The sequence below is a fragment of the Amblyomma americanum genome, chromosome 10, assembly GCF_052857255.1.
Source record: "Amblyomma americanum isolate KBUSLIRL-KWMA chromosome 10, ASM5285725v1, whole genome shotgun sequence".
Classification (NCBI taxonomy): Eukaryota; Metazoa; Arthropoda; class Arachnida; order Ixodida; family Ixodidae; genus Amblyomma; species Amblyomma americanum.
In genome coordinates this window covers 99,707,682-99,726,369 of record NC_135506.1, presented here as the reverse complement: position 1 = coordinate 99,726,369, position 18,688 = coordinate 99,707,682, and the positions used below count along the sequence as shown (strand labels likewise).

Below are 18,688 nucleotides of genomic sequence, written 5' to 3'. Positions count from 1 at the left end.
TGTTTTCGTGGAGGACAGTAATTTCTCTTCCATGTCAGCGCTGCCGAAACTACATCTGACAGTGGACAGCAAACCTTAAGCGGAAAGTTGGAAGAAATGGCAGCATAAATGCGAAGTTTTTAAATGTTGCCCTGTTTCATGTGAAAAGTTTCTTTTTTTTATAAAGAAAAAAACACTGAAACAATATCTTATGCTTTCTTGTAGCTTGACTCTTGGCTTTCCGCAAATGTCTTCGGTCAATCCTGCGCCAAATGTATATATGGGTTGTTTTTATTTCAAGTTTCGGTTGCTGTTGGAATATAATGTGCCCCTAATGGCGCAGTTGTTAATGTGGAAGAATGTGCTTTGAAAAACAAAAGACAGAGGGAGAACACGGACGATACCCAGGAAACGTAAGAGCAGCTCAAGAAAGGCGCAGAAGATAAATGCAAAAAACTGCTTTCATGCTGGCCGCCTCCACGAATTACGCAATCAGCGGTGTGGTTCCGAAGGGTGTGCGCTTTCTTTCGCCTATTTCTTATGCACCAACTCAATAAGAGGTCTGAAAATAATTTTCTTTTACGTATTGAGTTGTGGCGAAAATGCATAACAATAAAAAAATGATGGTCGATTTGCGTATTTAGGCCAAATGCGAAATAGGTTCGCTAGCAGTTCCGTTTCCACTTCGGTTCCGGTGTTCAGATCCATTGTTCACGGATGGCAGTTGTACGGATAGCGATGCTGGGATAATATTCGTATATCTGGAACTGCTCTACCTCTCCATTCAAAGATCCCTGAGAGACTTCCTACCCCTCCTGGCGCAGTGGTGTAGCGGTAATGCGAAGCACCAAAACCTTTCTGTGGCAGGTTTTGCCATCGGTGGACTTGATTTGCTTCAGTTGGGTTGTGATCCAGGTTGCTCCTCCCACCACTCGGTGGGCAGGTGAGCATCCCGCCACAAAACCGGCTTCAGAGAAACGGGCAAACACACAACGGCTAAATGCGGGAAATGGCCACTGTATGTGCTAGGGCACTAAAATAGCTGAGATATTTATATCAGATTATTGGCGCAACGTGGATGTATGATGAATCAGCGTAAATTGCTGTAATATTTACTATCAACGGTTGAACTTTTTCACTTCAATATATGAATTATCTTTAAAAAAACATCAAAAATTGAAACTTTTCTCCAACTGAATAATAGTTCATTTATGACCGAGTACATTTTTGAGATATAAATATAAGATAAAATAATAGTCACAATAGGAAGAGAGTTCTATGCATTTTATAAACCACACCAGGAAGCCTGCATGCCTGTAGGCATAAAACTTCTTCCCAGGGTGAGGGTGCAGCTTTTGCCTTGCTTCTGATCTAAACATGCTTGCTGACATTAAAGTACTGCCAAAAAAAAAATTAAGCGTGCTTGTTTATATCATGTTTCCAGAGCAGAAAACAGAGTCCAAATATTAGGCTTCAGAAAATACTTACGTCGCCAAGAAAGCAAACACGGCTTGGTAGATAATACAGTGAAATTGAATTTTCGAGCCCGATTGCAAATATACCGCTCATGCTCCTCCTGATTACATAAAGGTCACAGAGTTGTAGTTTCAAGCTCGCCCGTAGCTTTCACGATAGAGAAATTGTGTGAAAAGTGCTTCTGCTTACAGCCAAAATGCACCCCAAAAACTGCAGTCAAGCTTGCATTAGACTCCTCATTATTTTGTTGGTCTTAGCTCACAAGAAAACTTGTAGATATGTACCGGGTCATATCATATGTGTTACCTTCATTATAATACGCAGACAAAACAAACACACGAACTGACTACCTGTAGCATCAAAACATCAAGCCTATGCTTTCCGCGAGCCGTATTCTTGTTTTCGAACACGTACTCAGCCGGGGGTATTATCAGCCAGGTGCTTCATCAACAAGCTTGAATTAAGCATCAGTTAATTCTGTTTGTTCAGTTAAACCTCTCCTGTTCCTTGCCTCTTAACTTCAAAGCACATCTTAGTCCGGTGACGGCATCCCGGCGCTGGGTAGACACCGTTTCAACAAAAGCATTTTGGCTATTAAGGGCCGCATGCCACCCTTCTGGAGAGTCGAATCGACATCAGACTAAAGTAACTTGCCGACCAGCTCTCTTAAATATTCAGAGACTCTTTCCAAGATATCAACACACAACGTTTCTGACCGCATTTTCAGAACTCTCTACCGTTCATTTGTGAAATAAATTGTATCCTTGCAGGATAAGTGCTGTTCATGACAGTGATGAATTATGAAAGCAATTTGAGTTGAGCGCTAGTTGCGAAACTTCGCAGGTGCCAAACACGTGGAATGCCAAGAAAGATGTGCATTTTGTAGGACATGGCCGGTTAATAAATTAACCAAAGGGACGGCTAGACGGCGGGTGCCTCCCAATTCCTAATTGATCTACGAATGCATCAACGTAGTACAACCAAAGTGCGGGAAGCGCCTCGGTATAATTGGCACGACCACGGGCTAGGGCGATAAATTATCCAGGGGAGAGTCGTTATAGCCACCGTTGCACCATGCTACGAAAGCTCCAGCTGGCTTGTAAGGCTGGATTTTGTGCCCTAACAACGCCGATGCTGTCGTCTACGCAACTGAATTGCAGACCTTTCTAACATAAAACTATGCATGCAGTAAACTACGTCATTCACCGCAATTTATTTACGAATAAGAACGGGCAAAGGAGATAAAAAAGACACAAAAAGGTACTTTCGTTCTTCTGCTTTTTATTTTTCGCAACTTGAGGACAAAACACAAGATGTTCGCTGTCTCTAAAAAGATATGCAGCGAAACGTGCTCCGAGTACCAGGTTAACAAACGCAGAGTGAAAAAAAAAACAATAACCTGCATAACGGCAATGTTTTTATGGAAGAAAAACGCCAAGGCGCCCGTGTGCTGTGCGATGTCAGTGCATGTTAAAGATCCCCACGTAATCGAAATTATTCCGGAGTCCTCCACTACGGCACCTCTCTCTTCCTTTCTTCTTTCACTCCCTCCTTTACCCTTCCCTTACGGCGCGGTTCAGGTGTCCAACGATATATGCGACAGTACTGCGCCATTTCCTTTCCCCACAAAACTAATTATTATTATTATTATTATTATTATTATTATTATTATTATTATTATTATTATTATTATTATTATACCGGCAATTCTTAGGAATACCACAAGCCGCTTTCGTCGGGAGGTTTGTTGGCGTCACGTGAAAACTTAAAGAAACCAATAAACGCGCGCGCGCGCACGCACGCACGCACACACACACACACACACACACACACACACACACACACACACACACACACACACACACACACACACACACACACACACACACACACACACACACACACACACACACACACACACACACACACACACACACACACACACACACACACACACACACACACACACACACACACACACACACACACACACACACACACACACACACACACACACACGCGCGCGCGCGCACGTAGACGTTGTAAGGCATTCGCGATCACACGCTCGTCTGCCTTCCCTCAAAAGCGGTCGGGAGCGCATTCGCACCGAAGTACGATTCGATCGAAGGATATGCGAAGAGAGCAGAGAACATACTTTTATGGGAGTGGGAGGCATGCAGTTATTAATTTTTGTATGAAATCATGATCTTTCGTCGTCTCTGCCCATTGGCTGCGAGTACCTAGAAGCTGCTTTCCATTAGAAAACCGTTTCAACAAAATCGGCAAGTCGATGCAAACAAAATGTAGCTCTTCTTAATGCCATGATTACAGCAGATAGGCTTCACTCAATTCTGCACATGCACTCAGGTGCGCGCAAAATATTTTTCTGCGGCCATGGCATACTTACTAAAAGTTTTAGCCACACGTATCTTCTTGAAGTAAGACTTTCATTACACGCTCAAGCCACCTCCATCGCGCAGTGGTTATAGCGCTCGGCTGCTGACCCGAAAGACGCGGGTTTGTTACCGGCCGCGGCGGTCGCGTTGCGAGGGAAGCAGAGTACTAGAAGCCCGTGTAATGTGCGATGTCACTGCAGGGTAAAGAAGTGGAGGTTGAAATTATCCGGACCTATTCAATACGGCTTCTCTCACAGCCTGAGTCGGTTTGGGACGTTAAACTACATAGAATCAAAGTCAAATCACAACGGACTGAGAAATATTTATGCGCAAGTGTTTGCATTTAATAGCCCCGGATACTCGGCTGTTTCGGTCGAGAATACGTACTCAGACTTCCTGAAGAAATGCCTCCCTTTAAATGGACAATAAATAGGAACACTAAATGAGGCTAGACTGATAGGATAGGCTCACCTGATATCAAATATGCAATTTTTATCGAAAACAACGTTTTCTAATCAAGAAAATCGCGTAAATGAGTGGTACACGTGCCGCCACCACTCGAAAATGCTTCCAGCGGCGACAAGTGATCTATTGGTGAAAGAACGCCATTTCGTCTCCTCGATGGGCAATTACCGTCGAAATACGAGAAAAACAGCGGGCCATCATAGCCGACACTGCGGAGAGCCTCGTAAATATAAAAGCGCCAAACAGTCGACGGAGTGGAAGGTTAGTCGCAGATACGCGTGCCGAAGCTTTAGCCTCCCATACTGTATGCACTCAGTCTGCGTGCACCCATTGTAAGCCGCAAGTTCAGGACTACAAGCTGTCAAAGCACTCACGCTGTTTACTTGCTACGCGGCCGACAGAGTGTGCTGGTTCTTACTTCAGGCGTCGAATTGCCTTCTTTGTACAGGCTGCGGGCGTTATGGAATTGGAATGTGTTTGTTTATTTTTAATACAGGATGATGAAGACACGCGCATGCATATGTGACATCAATGTGAGAGCCGCTATGCGAGCGCTTTTTCTTAGACTGCTGCTGGGCAATGGAAAGGAGATTTGCTTTTAGACGCCCTGAAAAACACCTTAAGAGCACCACATCTATGCTCCATTACCTATCGTTTAGTTGATTAAAAAAAGAAGCCGCCAGCGTCTGGAAGACGTTCAATTAACGAGCGTTAGATGTTTGGATTACTAGAATTAATACGAATGAGAATAAAGTGAGGTAGACCAATAGAATTACGAATTTGACAACTTGGATTTATAAGTGACGTCACCAATCACCAAATCGATATACTATTAACGTCACCAATCAATCTACAATTATATTGCTATATCGGTTTACTATGGGGGCCGCCATTTTTAATTACTCATGGTTAAAAAATTCCACGCCGAATGGAAGTGGTAGGAGAACCCAAGAAATCGAGAAATCGAGAAGTTCCATCGATCGCTGGGGTGACTGCCACAAAGTCTTCAATGTTGTCTTCTGCTTGAACAATGTCGTTCTGCTTGAACAATGTCACGTATACATGATCCTTATATCACGAGGATCTCTGGGACTGACCGAATTTTGCCTAGCTCCCACATGAAACATTAAGCGCATCTTCGGGTTAGTCACGGCTAGCCGAGAAGCAACTCCGAGAGACTGTAGCAGCCCAGTCTTAAACTTAGTTTGTTGCCGCTCTTTTTTTCCTTCTATTTTCCCTTTGTTCCTCACCCCGAGTGTAGGTTAGGTCACTGAGTATCGCCTGGTTAACCTTCCTTCTTTTCCGTCGTTCTTTTTCTCTCTCTCTATTTACATCCCTGAGGTCCCCACTCTTCAGCTCACTGCTTCAACAATGCCATGCCTGAGACTGAGCGAGACTTCCACGTTGTTAAGTGCACCATCTTTGCTTTCAACTCCTTGGCGTTCCACAAGCCTCTGCGATTCAGGTTTTTGTCGCAATAAAAATGTCCATTCGAGCTATGGTTGACATTATCATTAATTTCAGGTGAAGGATAATGGACTCAGAGGACATGATAGAAGCGTAAATGAAAGTGCTGGAGATTTAAAAGGTCTCTAAGAAAAGTAATGAGCGGAATTGAAGATAGTAAACTGCATTAGAAATAATAAAAATTATTTATTGGTGCTAAAAATAACTAATTACTTAACAATTGATTATTTCATTTAACGATTGTTGGATCGATTGATCGGGTCTTTTATTCTTTCTTGAATTCGTCATTATTACAGAACGATCGTAGGCTTTGAGGCATGCCGCACTAGACAGCACGAGAACAATTTCACTAAGCATCTTGTACATAGAGTAACGGAATCTCCGGTGTTGTATCGCTCTTAAGCCAATGTGCAGTCATAGTGACCACACTAGAATCCGAGTTTTCGTGCTTAAAGCAGGAATGCCAGAAGCAATCAGGTGCCATGGCGAAGTTAGAAACAAACGCATACAGCTCCTCGGGATCTCCCAGATGCGCCCTAAGTACTTATCGTTTACAAGGCGCGTGGAAGGAGAACAAATAGGACATAAGCGAGGTGTTTTATATGCATCGTGCCTTCTAATGAGCGTGCACTGTACAATGACGGCGTATGTATGCTGAACGCAACCGCTGAGCACCATCGCATACCGAACCGTACTCCTCATGTTAAATGGTAACTTGTTACAATGGTAACATGAGGCACTCTAACGAGTCCAGATGCATAGCGAAAATTCTTCGTTTTGTTCCCTGAACGGCACCGATTTCTGTTCCTTAACAGCGCTCCCGCAACTTCTACTGAAGCTGGGCAAGAAACGTCCACAGAAAAGTCGTCAGAAGGACCGTACCATCGTTCCCAACTGGACTTCATCAAATCAGCTAACCTTTTTCCATTCATTTAATCTCTACAACATCATTCATCACACCTACACCCATCATTGATGCCCTGGGGCAATAAATTTCGCTTAAAAAAAGTCGTCAGGTATCAAAGTATGAATACTAAGCTTTTTAATATAGCTTTATCTTGTGGCAAAAACTATTACTCTGCTGATTTCTCTTTGATTAACGGCACAAAGAAAAGAATTTGAAAATTTAGCCATCTTCTCCTGCTGGTTGACTGCAGGATTTCTTCATATATCTTCGCTCACGCTGGTGCCATAAGTGTATATGGCTTTTTTTTTTGCGAGTTTCAGTTACAGTTTGAAATTGCCTTCCACGAATGACTGACTGTTAAATAGCGAAGCCTTTGCTGCAGAGAGCGTGTGACAATCTCAATCTAGGCTTGAGAAATAAAAAAAATGATATTACGATGGCCATCTCCACGTATCGCGTAAGCGCCCGTGTTGCTTGGAAGAATGCATGTTTCTTCTTCTTCTTTTGTTTGCAGCACCACAGTAAAGTGCCTAAACGAAATATCTCTTTACTTAATGATGGCGGCCAAAACAAATAAAAACAAAAATAGCTGAAATCTTTGAAGCAGGTGATAGTCACTATGCGGACTTAAGATGAACAGCCATGAATTGCAGAGTCATTTATCATGGTCGGTACACTAATTTTTCTCTGTGATTAGGGATGTTGTTTAAAAAGCTGCAGATTTTGACATTTTTTCACCTATTTTATATTCATTCGTGACTGGGCGGGCAACAAGCTGAGAAACAGAAAGTAATAATAATAATAACAGTGAAAAATTGAGTTCAGTGCCCCGCTTTTAAACCACATTAGGAAGTCTGCATGCCAGCTTTGGTGCAAAATTATAGCGAGGTGCCGGTGCGACACTTTCCTACGGTCCGCTATAAATGTGCTTGCTGGTTTCTCTTTTTGTTAAACTCACTTCGAGAGTATTACTAATAAAATGATTTAAACTTCGGGGTTCAAATAATACACCTGAGGAGATCGACATCAGCCTTGCTAAAACTGCCAAACAGGTCTCTGAAATATTTAGACTGTCTTTCCAAAATATCAACACATAACTCCCCGCCGGCAATTTCTAAAAAGCGGTAGCTTTCAGTGCTTGCCGCAAAAACTTGCGTCCTTGCGGGGTAAGTGCTATTCTTGACGTTCGTAAAGTTAGGACAGTAATTTGAGCTGACGAAAACTTGGCGCGCAACTTGTCGCGTGTCACATGCGCAGAGCGCCTAGGAAGATGTGCAGTGCGTAAGAGCCATCAGTTTAATAAACTAACCGGAGGCACGACTCGACAGCGGGTGTCTCCACGGTGCTTAATTGATCTGTCAATACTTCAACGTAGGATGAACGCTGTGCGGATGTGTGCATTGGCATAATTGACACGACCGCGGGGTAGGATGATAAATTATCCGGGGGACCGTCATTATAGGTGCTATGGTGCCATACTACGCAGGCTCTAGCTCGCTTGTAAGGCTGGATTTTTTGCTCTAACTAAGCTGATCCTCTCGTCTACGCAACTGAAGCACGCACCTCTCTAACTATAAAACTCTGTGTGCCATAAATTACATCATTTTCTGCAATTTGTTGCAAGAAAAGGAACGAGAAAGGAAGTCATAAACCTTTAACCATACCCATTTTCATTATTCGTTTTTATTGTCGGCAGCGGATGTCTGAAATGGGCTTATACCCTACACAAAAATCTGGTTACACACTCTCATACCACCCTAAACTGCTCTCAACTATTCACAAAAAGCTTCATGGTCTTCAGCTAAGAGGAGATCTTTACGACCTTTGCTCCTTAAGGAGCGTGCCAGCATTTTCGCTGGGATTGAGTTCTGGTACTTCTTTCGTTTTTCTTAAGAGTATGAGAGGGGACTAATTTGAGTGTTCAAAAAGCTATGTGCATTACACACTACCCCTGCTGCCTATTTTTGAAAACTTGCTTGAAATTATAGACGATGAATGAAATATTTACAAATAAGAAACGAATTAGACTTTGCTACAAACCGTGATGAAACATTTGCGAAAAAATACGAAATTCCGCACATTGGATGTTTAAACTCACCAGCTCAACAAGCAGTCATCCGAAATTGTCAAAAGTATTGTTCTGCAGGCAGTTAAGAAAAAAAGCATACGTCATAAAGTATTTGCCTAAACCGATGCCATCTAGATCCTTATTCAAAAGGGCGCTCATTAAGGGAGGACCTGTGAACGTGAATATAGACCAATAGTCCCTAAGTAAACAAAAAGATTCTGCATAGAGACTTAAAACTGCTTACGTGTGGAAATGCGAAAGCATGTTATGTAAAAAAGACGTTTACTTTTTTCCAAAAAAAGTAAACGTCTTTGTAAACGTCGTTGTAAACGTCTTTGTAAACGTCTTTTTTTCATGACGTGCTTTCGCATTCCGACAGGTAAGCAGTTTTAAGTCTCACGGTTTGTGAACTGTATATCAGGCTAAGAGTTTCTTTTGTCTTTTTAAATTATGACACCTCCCACACACACACGCGCGCCTATGGCACGCACCGGAACGCTGTACGACGAACAATTGCATCGCAACTTTTATACGAAATTTCGGGAAGGTATGCTGCTGAAGTGCCTATGTCGTCGGTTCGAGTCCCTGTCGCAACTATCTTCAAACTTAACTAGCACATGTAAGGTATATGGAACGGGAAAGCGGATAGCGCCACCCGGAGCGCTGTACGATAAACGGTCGCGCCACAGTTTTGGTACGAACGTCAGAAAAACTGGCTCCACATGAAGGTCGGCCACTGGCGAGTACATATAGACGAACGACATGAGTAGGATTGTCTTAAGTGGTGGTGCTCGGCTTGCTGTGTGCGTCATACGGTCAACTGAGGACGTCGACGTAGTTTTCTTACATTTCTCTTGCCATAGCTTGAATTTTCTGTACCATCAGAAAGTAGACACACACGCCGCCAGCAGTTGTCGTAATGGGTCTAGTAATGATTTTTCATTAAAAATCCGTCGCAAAAGCCAAGAACGCCAGCAGTAAGAAAGCTTTCGCAAGACAAGAGCTGCTCTTGCTTGCAATTCCATAAGCAAGGGTGTCTTCAGGAGTGTCGTCTTTTGAATGTGTAAGCCATTGACGCCATATAATTCTGCTATACTACTGAAGGAGAGAACACCAGAGCTTCCAAACTAATGCTACACGAGGTTAATCATGTGTTCGTGATGTAATAAATGAAAAGGAACAAATGTAGACGGCAAAATTCGCCAACTTTCTCCGCGCTTCCTGCATTTACCATGAACCATCAACGAGTAGGTTAGGAGGAGTTAGTGATGTTTGGACGCGTGAAAATTTTTACCAGTTATAGAGTCGAACCTCCTTATCACGGAGCGGTTTTAATGAAATAATGGATATCATAAATGATTTGCCATTCCCCTGCAAGCTCGGTCAATACGAGCACTAACGAAACAACCGCCGGGCCCCTTCAACTTCATTAAAAGGAGGTTCAACTGTATGACCATTGAGCCTTTCCATGCTGTTTACAAAACCTGTACCCTTCACCTTATGCTAACATGGATCTCTACTAGCATGTCAGAATGGCTGCAATACTCTCTGACTCCGTAATGCGGCCGATTACTGCTCAAAGCCAGCCAAGTTGCACGAATTTCTTTTTGTCATCTGACAAAAGTTAGCTACGGTAACTCACCCATATGTGTACGAGAGAGTTCTCCTGATGTGACACCCAATTTTGGGTTTCCAATTAAAATAAAGTGATCTAAAAGAAGAATTGAGGTGACCAAGGGCATCATTATGAATTGATACGTGTAGAACATGATGTGCCGTCAGTGATCACTACGCAGCACAGTATCTTCAACGGCCACAGTCATGATGCTTCTGTGCCTGGAGCTCTCCGCACGTAACTTACTTTTGTTCAATATCTCTAGTTTTTCACGTGCGCGGGCCGAATTCACGAGGTTCAAAGTTCGCACTGATGCACCTGAGCATAGGGCAAGCGCGGGTGCAGAGGAGGTTAGAGTGAGTTTAAATGAATTATCTCACACTTTGCGCGATGCGTTGATATAGTGAACCTATAGCACTGCCATTATGCCGGATGTCCTCTCGTTTCTACATATTTGATCGCTTTGCGCCCCGTGGCTGTGCCGCCCGTCATACATTCCTCAGCTATGGTGCCAGAGAAGATAAGAGGCACGAAGCACAAGGTAACCGTTGAAAGCAATAATCCGATCTGCTACCGTGGCTGAACGAATATGGCGTTGACCGGCTGAGCCCAGAGACACGGTATGAAATACCGGCCGCAGCAGTTGCAGTTCATTGCAGGCGAAGTCAATAAGATTTCCGTCTCCTCTCCGTATCTGTGCAAGTTACATGACCATATTTGGTCTAAATTATCCTGAGCACTCTACTGCAGCGTATCACGTAGTTCATGGGTCGATTACGTCGTTAAATCCCTCACAACAACAGCACTGACTGCTTGACATACAAGTAGGTGATCTGGTTGATGCTTCCACGCTTAGCTGTCGCGCTACCGAGCAAACAATTGTACCGTAATACATGTCTGCTTCAAAATTTCTGAACTAAATTCAAAACGCTGCCCAAGAGCGCACACAAGATTGAAATAAAAGCTTTGCCCTCTGTTAAAAAATTGAAGGAGCTGCTATACTGAAACAGAAAATTTAGTTATTGAGACCGGATAAAGAAACACTGATAATCTCAAATCAGTGGCCAACGCCACGTTTCGACTGTCGTTCTCAATTGGCGAGTGGCCAGTAAATTTTTCATACTTTGCTCAGGGTATACGCAAAACAGATGGCAGCCAAATGCTTGACTAGGCGCGGAACAAGTTCCAGCCTGACGAACACACTGCCAATAAAACAGGTGCAGTATTCCGTCATTTGTCGCTCTTCTTCTTTCTTAAAGGATGAGCGATTGGCAGTGCTTAAGATCCTAAGCTTAGCAGCTATTTCGGCGCTGTTCTGAAGCGCACGCAGTCCCTGAAAACGTGCGCTTGAGCTCACCAAGAAGATCTCTTTGAAGGAGACTAATGGTCGGTATAGCGCGCAGTGGACAAAAGAAGCTTGAAAGCATAGCTTCGTTGTCGACATGAGCATGTGCCATTCATTAATCTTAGAAGGTTTTCTCGGAAACTGTCTAACCAGCCATAGCCTGAAAAAAACATCGAAGCCCGACAAGAAGAAATTAAAATTGTTCAAAGTTCATGTTTTGCCCTTGGTCGAGGAATATACTTCGATCACTCCTCAAAGATCTTACGCGGTCCACCTCTGCTTTAGGTTTCTTTCTTTTGCTGAAGAAGCGTTCGTGATAGTGGAAAGAACTTTGAGCGGAGCTTAGGGTTCCGTTTGGTTTCCCTTTATACGAGTGGTTAGTGTGCCTTTAAAAGAAACTGCTGCCCGAAGGGCACAGGAAAACACAAACTTCTGACTCGCAAAAGATATACAACTCATAGTTCTTGTACGCGTGTCCTACTTCCTGGTCCGCCCCTCCAATGGCCTCCTGGGTGTTTTCCCCTTAGCGGTCCAAACCAGCAATCAAGATGTAAGACATGGGCGTGGGTAAAAGAGGGGTATCAAGGAAAAAGGGAATATGACAAGCATATTTATGACAGAAAATAAAGTCAGCCTTAGATGGAGCATAGTGATATGCCGCTCTTTTATGGAAGAAGAGGTCGATATCCCTGAATCATTCTCATCGGGAAGCTATCCATTGACAAGTGCGTCCTCCGCAGGAGTTGTCATGCCAAAAATAAATTCGAGGCTCGGCCTTCAGCTTTGTGCTCTGCAAAGTGCAGGAGAGCCTTGTTTATGGTTTCGCGTACACAAACCTTTAGGACTAGAGCAACGTATACACTGCTGACCTATGCGCTTTAAATCAAATAAAGTGCGTTAACGTTAATTTCATGTTTGTTTTCTAAACTGAAGAAGCCGTGTAATATCGCCAGCTGCTCAGACCTGCTGCCTTTCTTGATATTCACAACTCGAAGCAGCAACCTGTTTCAACTTTTAAAGTAAAAGCAGCAGCTTTCGCTTCACCCCGGCAGTGTAGGTCATAATAACCACACATCCGGTGGTTGCAACATTATTGGCATGGTGGTTATTTGCTCAATTATTCATTTAATACTATATTTGCTCCCTTCCTTCGACATACTGAGCCCCCAACACCACCTCTTCAGAGTCAGTATAGAAAAAGGTGCCAAGAATAACAAAGAAAATAAGATACCTGCCACTTCCAGGAATGAAAGCACTCGTATCAGATGAACATTCTCTTTACATAAAGTGCACTCACTGTAAACAATCACGTTTTTGCCATTTTATGCACTTCGAAAGAACGTTGGACATATTTTATACATTAAACAAAATAAAAATTGGAAAACTCCTGGCGACCATTAAAGGCAATATTCAAGGCAACCATTCAAGGCAATCAGCACAAGGGTTTTTTTAAAGCTGCACTTAACTTGCAAAATGAACTAGTCAGAGCTTTATTCTCAAAGCGTTCGGCTAATTGCTCGCTACTGCTAGTTTAAAACATTAGTCACAGTACTAATACTCTCACTGTTTGCTGCCTTTTCTATCACCTTATAAGGTGCTTGTTGTTAGCAGATGTCCTCGGCGGTTCTCAATCTCAGGCCTCCTGGCGTAATTATTGATGGTTAACAACTGTTTTTTATTTTTTATGATTGAATAAACCTTATAATTGAGTTCCGATAGAGGCAGTTCAAATTCGCTGTCATGTTTAGTTTTATTCGATGTATGCCTATTTACGAAAAAAATTCAACTCATGCTCCTCTCTTCATATTCTCAAATGTTCTTCGCTTTAGTTATATACGGAAGTTACAGAGTTCCTTGATATTATGGACAGCCAAAACGACCTTTTTTATTTTATCTCGTTTATCTTGCATGAAAGGTTTATGAGGGTTCCACTCGCAGGAGTTTTGCCCGGAAATCTCATATGTTAAGGATCTCTAACGTCCCAATTTCTATCGCTGGTGCCACCCTTTCTGACTGACAGAATTTTGTGCAGGTCTCCTCACAAGTTTACGTGAACGTAAATGATCTAATCCCTCAGCTTTTCATGGTCATCGTTTCTTCCTGGCCACTGATGATACTTTAAAAAACAACTGAACCACCTACAAGCTGGACCTACTGTTTCGGTGATGACAAATCAAATCCCTTGTTTTGTTTTTTGTTAATAGCATTGAAAATTGCAACGGAATGAAATGCATTAACTATGAATGTCTTATAGAGGAAGAAACATGCTCAATTTAAGGTGCTTGCTTCCTAGAACTTCCGGCTGTGGTTTCGAGCCGAGAGAGTGCAGCAAGGCTACAGTGCAGTCCCAATTAATATTGCCCCGATCATGTGCGTAGCATCTTTTCAGCTCGACATGGATGAGGGACAAGAAGTCAAGTTCTTGTCCTCTGGGGATCGACCTTGGAGTGACCGTGGTGCCTTAGCGAAGCCGGGGACAACAGAAGTAGGTGGACGTTTTCACAGACTGCGCTACAGGTTCGGAAACCAAGTTTACTCCTATTCCCGGTTTTGATGTTAGCTTGGACATTTCATTTTTTTTTTGGAAGCCGCTTCAGTACAGGTAACCTCCTGCTTTGCCAGTGAGGGTGGTAGTGAAAACAATTCTCTTAGCAGGATTGCAGCGCAGGTTTGTATATAATGTAAAAGTTAATCAAAGCATGGAGGCCTTCGGAATGAGCGTATGATTTAGGATCTCAATAACCAGTTCGTCCAAAATTCCAGTGGCAGGAAAATATCACCTTTGAATGCTTGAAGCACTTCAATTAACGCAGATTTTCAAACCAGCGGCATGTGCTAGAGCATTTAACGCTGCTCACACGAAACATTCTTAACCAGAATGAGCCTAAATTATTGCCCTTGTTCTGTGAGACTCATTTTTAAACATCGCGGCACTCAAAAATCTACTTCAAATGATCTATCCTCTCTAAATATTTCAAGGCGTGCAGGAGTCAAGATTCAGAGGCATCTTCATGTGAAGAACATATAATTTTTTAAATGTAAAAGCCGCGAAAACATCTCGCAAGAAATTTGAAAAATCGGTCACTTTTTGGATCTTTGTAAAATATTTGTTTGAAATTAATATTTTGCTGTAAGCGATGACTACAATAGAACGCAGGGCACTGTTTCAAATGCAAGCTTTCTCAATCGGTTGTGTTTATTTTCTACTGGACAAAATTATCCTTCGCTCAAGTGCATTTTAATGAAATTGCGAGAAGTAAAAGAAGATCCTTATCTCTTCACGAATGAAAATGCAGTCCATTAATTTTGACCAATTTCACAAGCCATATCACTACAAGAGCGGGCACATTATCTGTTTCTCAAGTGGGTGAAACCAAAACAAGCTTGAGGAGTAAAGAGAATGGTGCCACGGTTTTTTAAGCGCCAAACTTAGACTTCATCTTTCGTTTAAGTCCGTTCGTTGAAGAAATGAAGCAAACATTGACGGTTTCGTTTTCATCTAAAAAGGACACCAAGTTAGCCGTGGATATTGTTCGTGGCTTTTTGTTTTCTTTCTCATTCCTTTTTTTTTTTGCAGGCAGTCCTAAACTCTGTGAATTAACTTCTGTGCGCTTCAGTTAGATGGATCAAATCTGCTTGTTCTCGTGTAGCCAAAGTTGACCCCATGCATGAAGTTAGTGCTCCAACCGCGCCCTGAAACCATTGCCTTTCTGCACCTTTTATTTAAGTCGTACTGTAACTTTTGTCCTATATAATAGGTTTTTGTTTCTTTTTTACTAAGTCCTTTATGCTAGGCACGACTGCGCTGACATTACCAAAACCAGGATTCGCAGTTTTTATTCAGCTCTAGAAATGAGCTTCTAATTTTGTCGCGCTTTGACCACGTATTTGAATGAAGACATTTAACAGAAAAAAATTGTCGTCTCCCTTAAATATATATATATATATATTTAATTTTATAAAAAAACCACATACCGTACATCGATACTAAAGTAGTAAAAAAGAGATAGATCCCACTTACTCTGTTGCAAACAAAACAACAAATCTTTTTCTGATATAAAATATTCATGACGGGTAACATGTTCAAATATGTTAACGTATAGCGCTATTTACCAATCACCAGGCTCAAATCCTAATGGAACCGTACTGCAGTGCGCAAGCTCTACTTAATCAATAAAGTAGTCAAATATATTCGCTGTAGAAACACTGACTACAATCTCTATGCATTTCCTAACATTTAAGTACTGTGAGACGAAAAAATATTTTTTTGTAGGGAATCCCGTCCACAATTGAAATGCTATGCACGGTATGCCTAAAAAATATATTAGTCAAGCAGTTTCATCCCCAAAAATTCTCAGTGGATTGTGTGGTCTCTAGCGGAAACGACAGTGACAGCCAAAAAACAAATGACCTGTAAAAAATAATTCTGTGAATTAATTATGTATATCCATATAAGAATATATGTCAACTCCCCATTAAACATAAGCAATCTTGCCTTTCTAGAATAAAGCTGCAAAAAGCATCGCCAACTGCGAAAAGGTCCTTGAAGATAAGATATGCTTTGTTTATGTCCCAGCCTACACATTGCAAGGATGCGCTTGCTAGTGTTAAGTGAAAATAATTTGCTAAGAATTCATATATGTGGTTTATTAGAAAACATTTTTGATCTTCAAATGCAAAAAATAACTGGGAGGGCTGCAATACATTTAAAAGTACGTAACACAGCAGCATAAATCCAAGAACAGCTTGGACAATAATTAGTGCCAAAACTTTTCTCACCAGGTCAACGTTGACAAGGAAATGCGACGGAGGGACAGGTCGGCTCTTTCCACTACTCCTCAGTCTAACCCACGAGAGAGAAGGGGCGATGTGAAGGAAAGGTAAATCTCTTCACACAGTCTTCGGAGGACGAAGTTCCAAACACGCGAAAAGCTTGACGACGACGCAAGCTCTTTCGGCGCAAGCCTGACAACCCACGGAAATGCGGTCGCCGCTGCGATAAAAGTGTCAAGACGATAACAATGCAAAAAACACACTGAATCATCCATTCAGGAATCGCTTCAGTTGGACGCGCGAACCACCAGTGCAATCCACACAGTGAAGGCGCACTCCAGGAGCCAGGGAGGTTTCCAACCACGCGCCCCACGACGAACTGGCACGGAAGGAGCCTCGCGAAGTGGCCGACAGCTGCCAAGAGACTTGCCGGAATCGAGCGCTCTCCCCTCCTCCCTCAACAGCCCGCACCGGAACTCCCTCTTTCCCAGGCTTTCCTTTCTCGCTCCCTTTTTCTCTCCTTCAGCTTCTCCTTTCCCCATTTCTTCACCCTTCTTTCTTCTTCGTCCGAAGTCCCCAAATTCTCATCCACCTTTTGTTCACGTCCCTGTGGCGAGAGGGCGCCACATGTACGCTCAGGGGTCTCTTGCGCTGCCTTGCTTCTAGAGCGTAGTCTAACGCGCGGCATACCTCAAACTCTCCCGGACGGCTGCCAGCTTAGTTAATCTTAGTTAAGGTAAGCTCATTGGAATACAGACAATAAATTATTTCTCGCAAGAATGAAAGTGGCATGGAATTTCATTCTTTCTGTGTTTAGAGAAAAGTTTTTGTTATTTTAAATGAAGTTTTGTGCCTGCAACTACGATATTTTTAAAGCATTTTTTTCACTATAATTATTTTCTGTCAATTACGGTTTTTGATGAAAACATGTTGCCTATTGTATACAGTTTCTCCACGTCTTTTTATTAAGCGTGTGTTATTTGAAACAAGTACATTTTTTTAATCTATACTTATTTTCCGGTTTCAACAGTACTGAGTAATGTAGCCGCTCTGCTGTCCAGGCATGTCAAAGTGTGCACCTGAATTTAATACAATGCACATTTTCAACTTTTCTCAATTTTAAGTTAAGCGGTGGTCTCCCCAAACTCAGTAAATACCGCAAAAGTTATTTCAGTAGATTTATCAGGGCGCCATGCTCTATAAACAATGTTCTTGAGAACAAATGTACATTTCTTTGTTGACTGGGACAGCATGACTACGTCTTTCTCTAGGTCATTAGTGCAAGAGCACTATTCCAGTGGGTAAACCCCGAGCAAGATCTTGTAATTTTTGTATGCTTGCGGTCTTTGTGAGGTTGGTTTAAGTGAAATAAATAAATAAAATTAATTGAAATTAACATCCGCGACCGCGGTCGCCTTCATCAAATGCCCAAAACACCGAAAACGCCCCGTAGCATCACGAGAGGGGACGTGGGCAGTCGTCGCCTTCACCACGCACATCTGTTCTTCTCGCTAACGTAAGAAGTATCGTAAACAAACGTGATGCATTTCATTCCGTAGCTGACACGTGTAACGCAGATATTATTGCACTTACTGAAACATGGCTTCATTCTAACATTCGTAACACCGAAATTTTCCAGGACTCATCCCGATACACTTTTTATCGCTGCGGCCGCACGTCACGTCAGGGTGGTGGCGTATTACTTGCCATTTGTAAAACACTCCGGTCTTACGCTATCAACATCACAACAGATCTCGAGATTGTCTGGGCATGCGTGGAACTTGGACACTCTAAAATTGTTTTCGGGGTATGCTACCGTCCTCCCAGTCACTCTGCTAACTTCCTCGATGATCTGCACGATGCCATAAATGCTGTTTGCACACGACACCCCCTGGCGCCTGTTTTCTTACTTGGCGACTTCAATCTTCCTAACATATCTTGGTCTTTTGATACCCCAGTTCAGAACCCTTCTTCTAACTTAAGCACCGATTTCTTAAACCTTTGTTCCACTTTTTTCTTTTCCGAACTAGTCTCTCAACCGACAAGAATTACTAATACCACTGCAAACACGCTGGACTTAATACTGACTACCCATCCCGATATGGCCTCAGAAATCACTTACTTACCTGGTCTCAGCGACCATCTATCGCTCTGATTTGACATTTGCATCGTTACTCCCCCAGCTGAGAAGATTTCT

The 18,688-nt window shown here is 42.6% G+C and overlaps 1 protein-coding gene across 1 annotated transcript in view; it reads right to left on the bottom strand.

Annotated features, from left to right (window-relative positions):
* The window catches only part of LOC144108819 (glycine receptor subunit alpha-1-like), a 91,705-nt gene extending 74,809 nt beyond the window's left edge, over nt 1-16,896 (bottom strand). The window contains exon 1 of the mRNA XM_077642001.1: nt 16,498-16,896. The gene's annotated coding sequence lies outside the window, so the exon portion shown is untranslated. The remainder of the gene's footprint in view (nt 1-16,497) is intronic.
* Nucleotides 16,897-18,688: the final 1,792 nt, after the last annotated feature.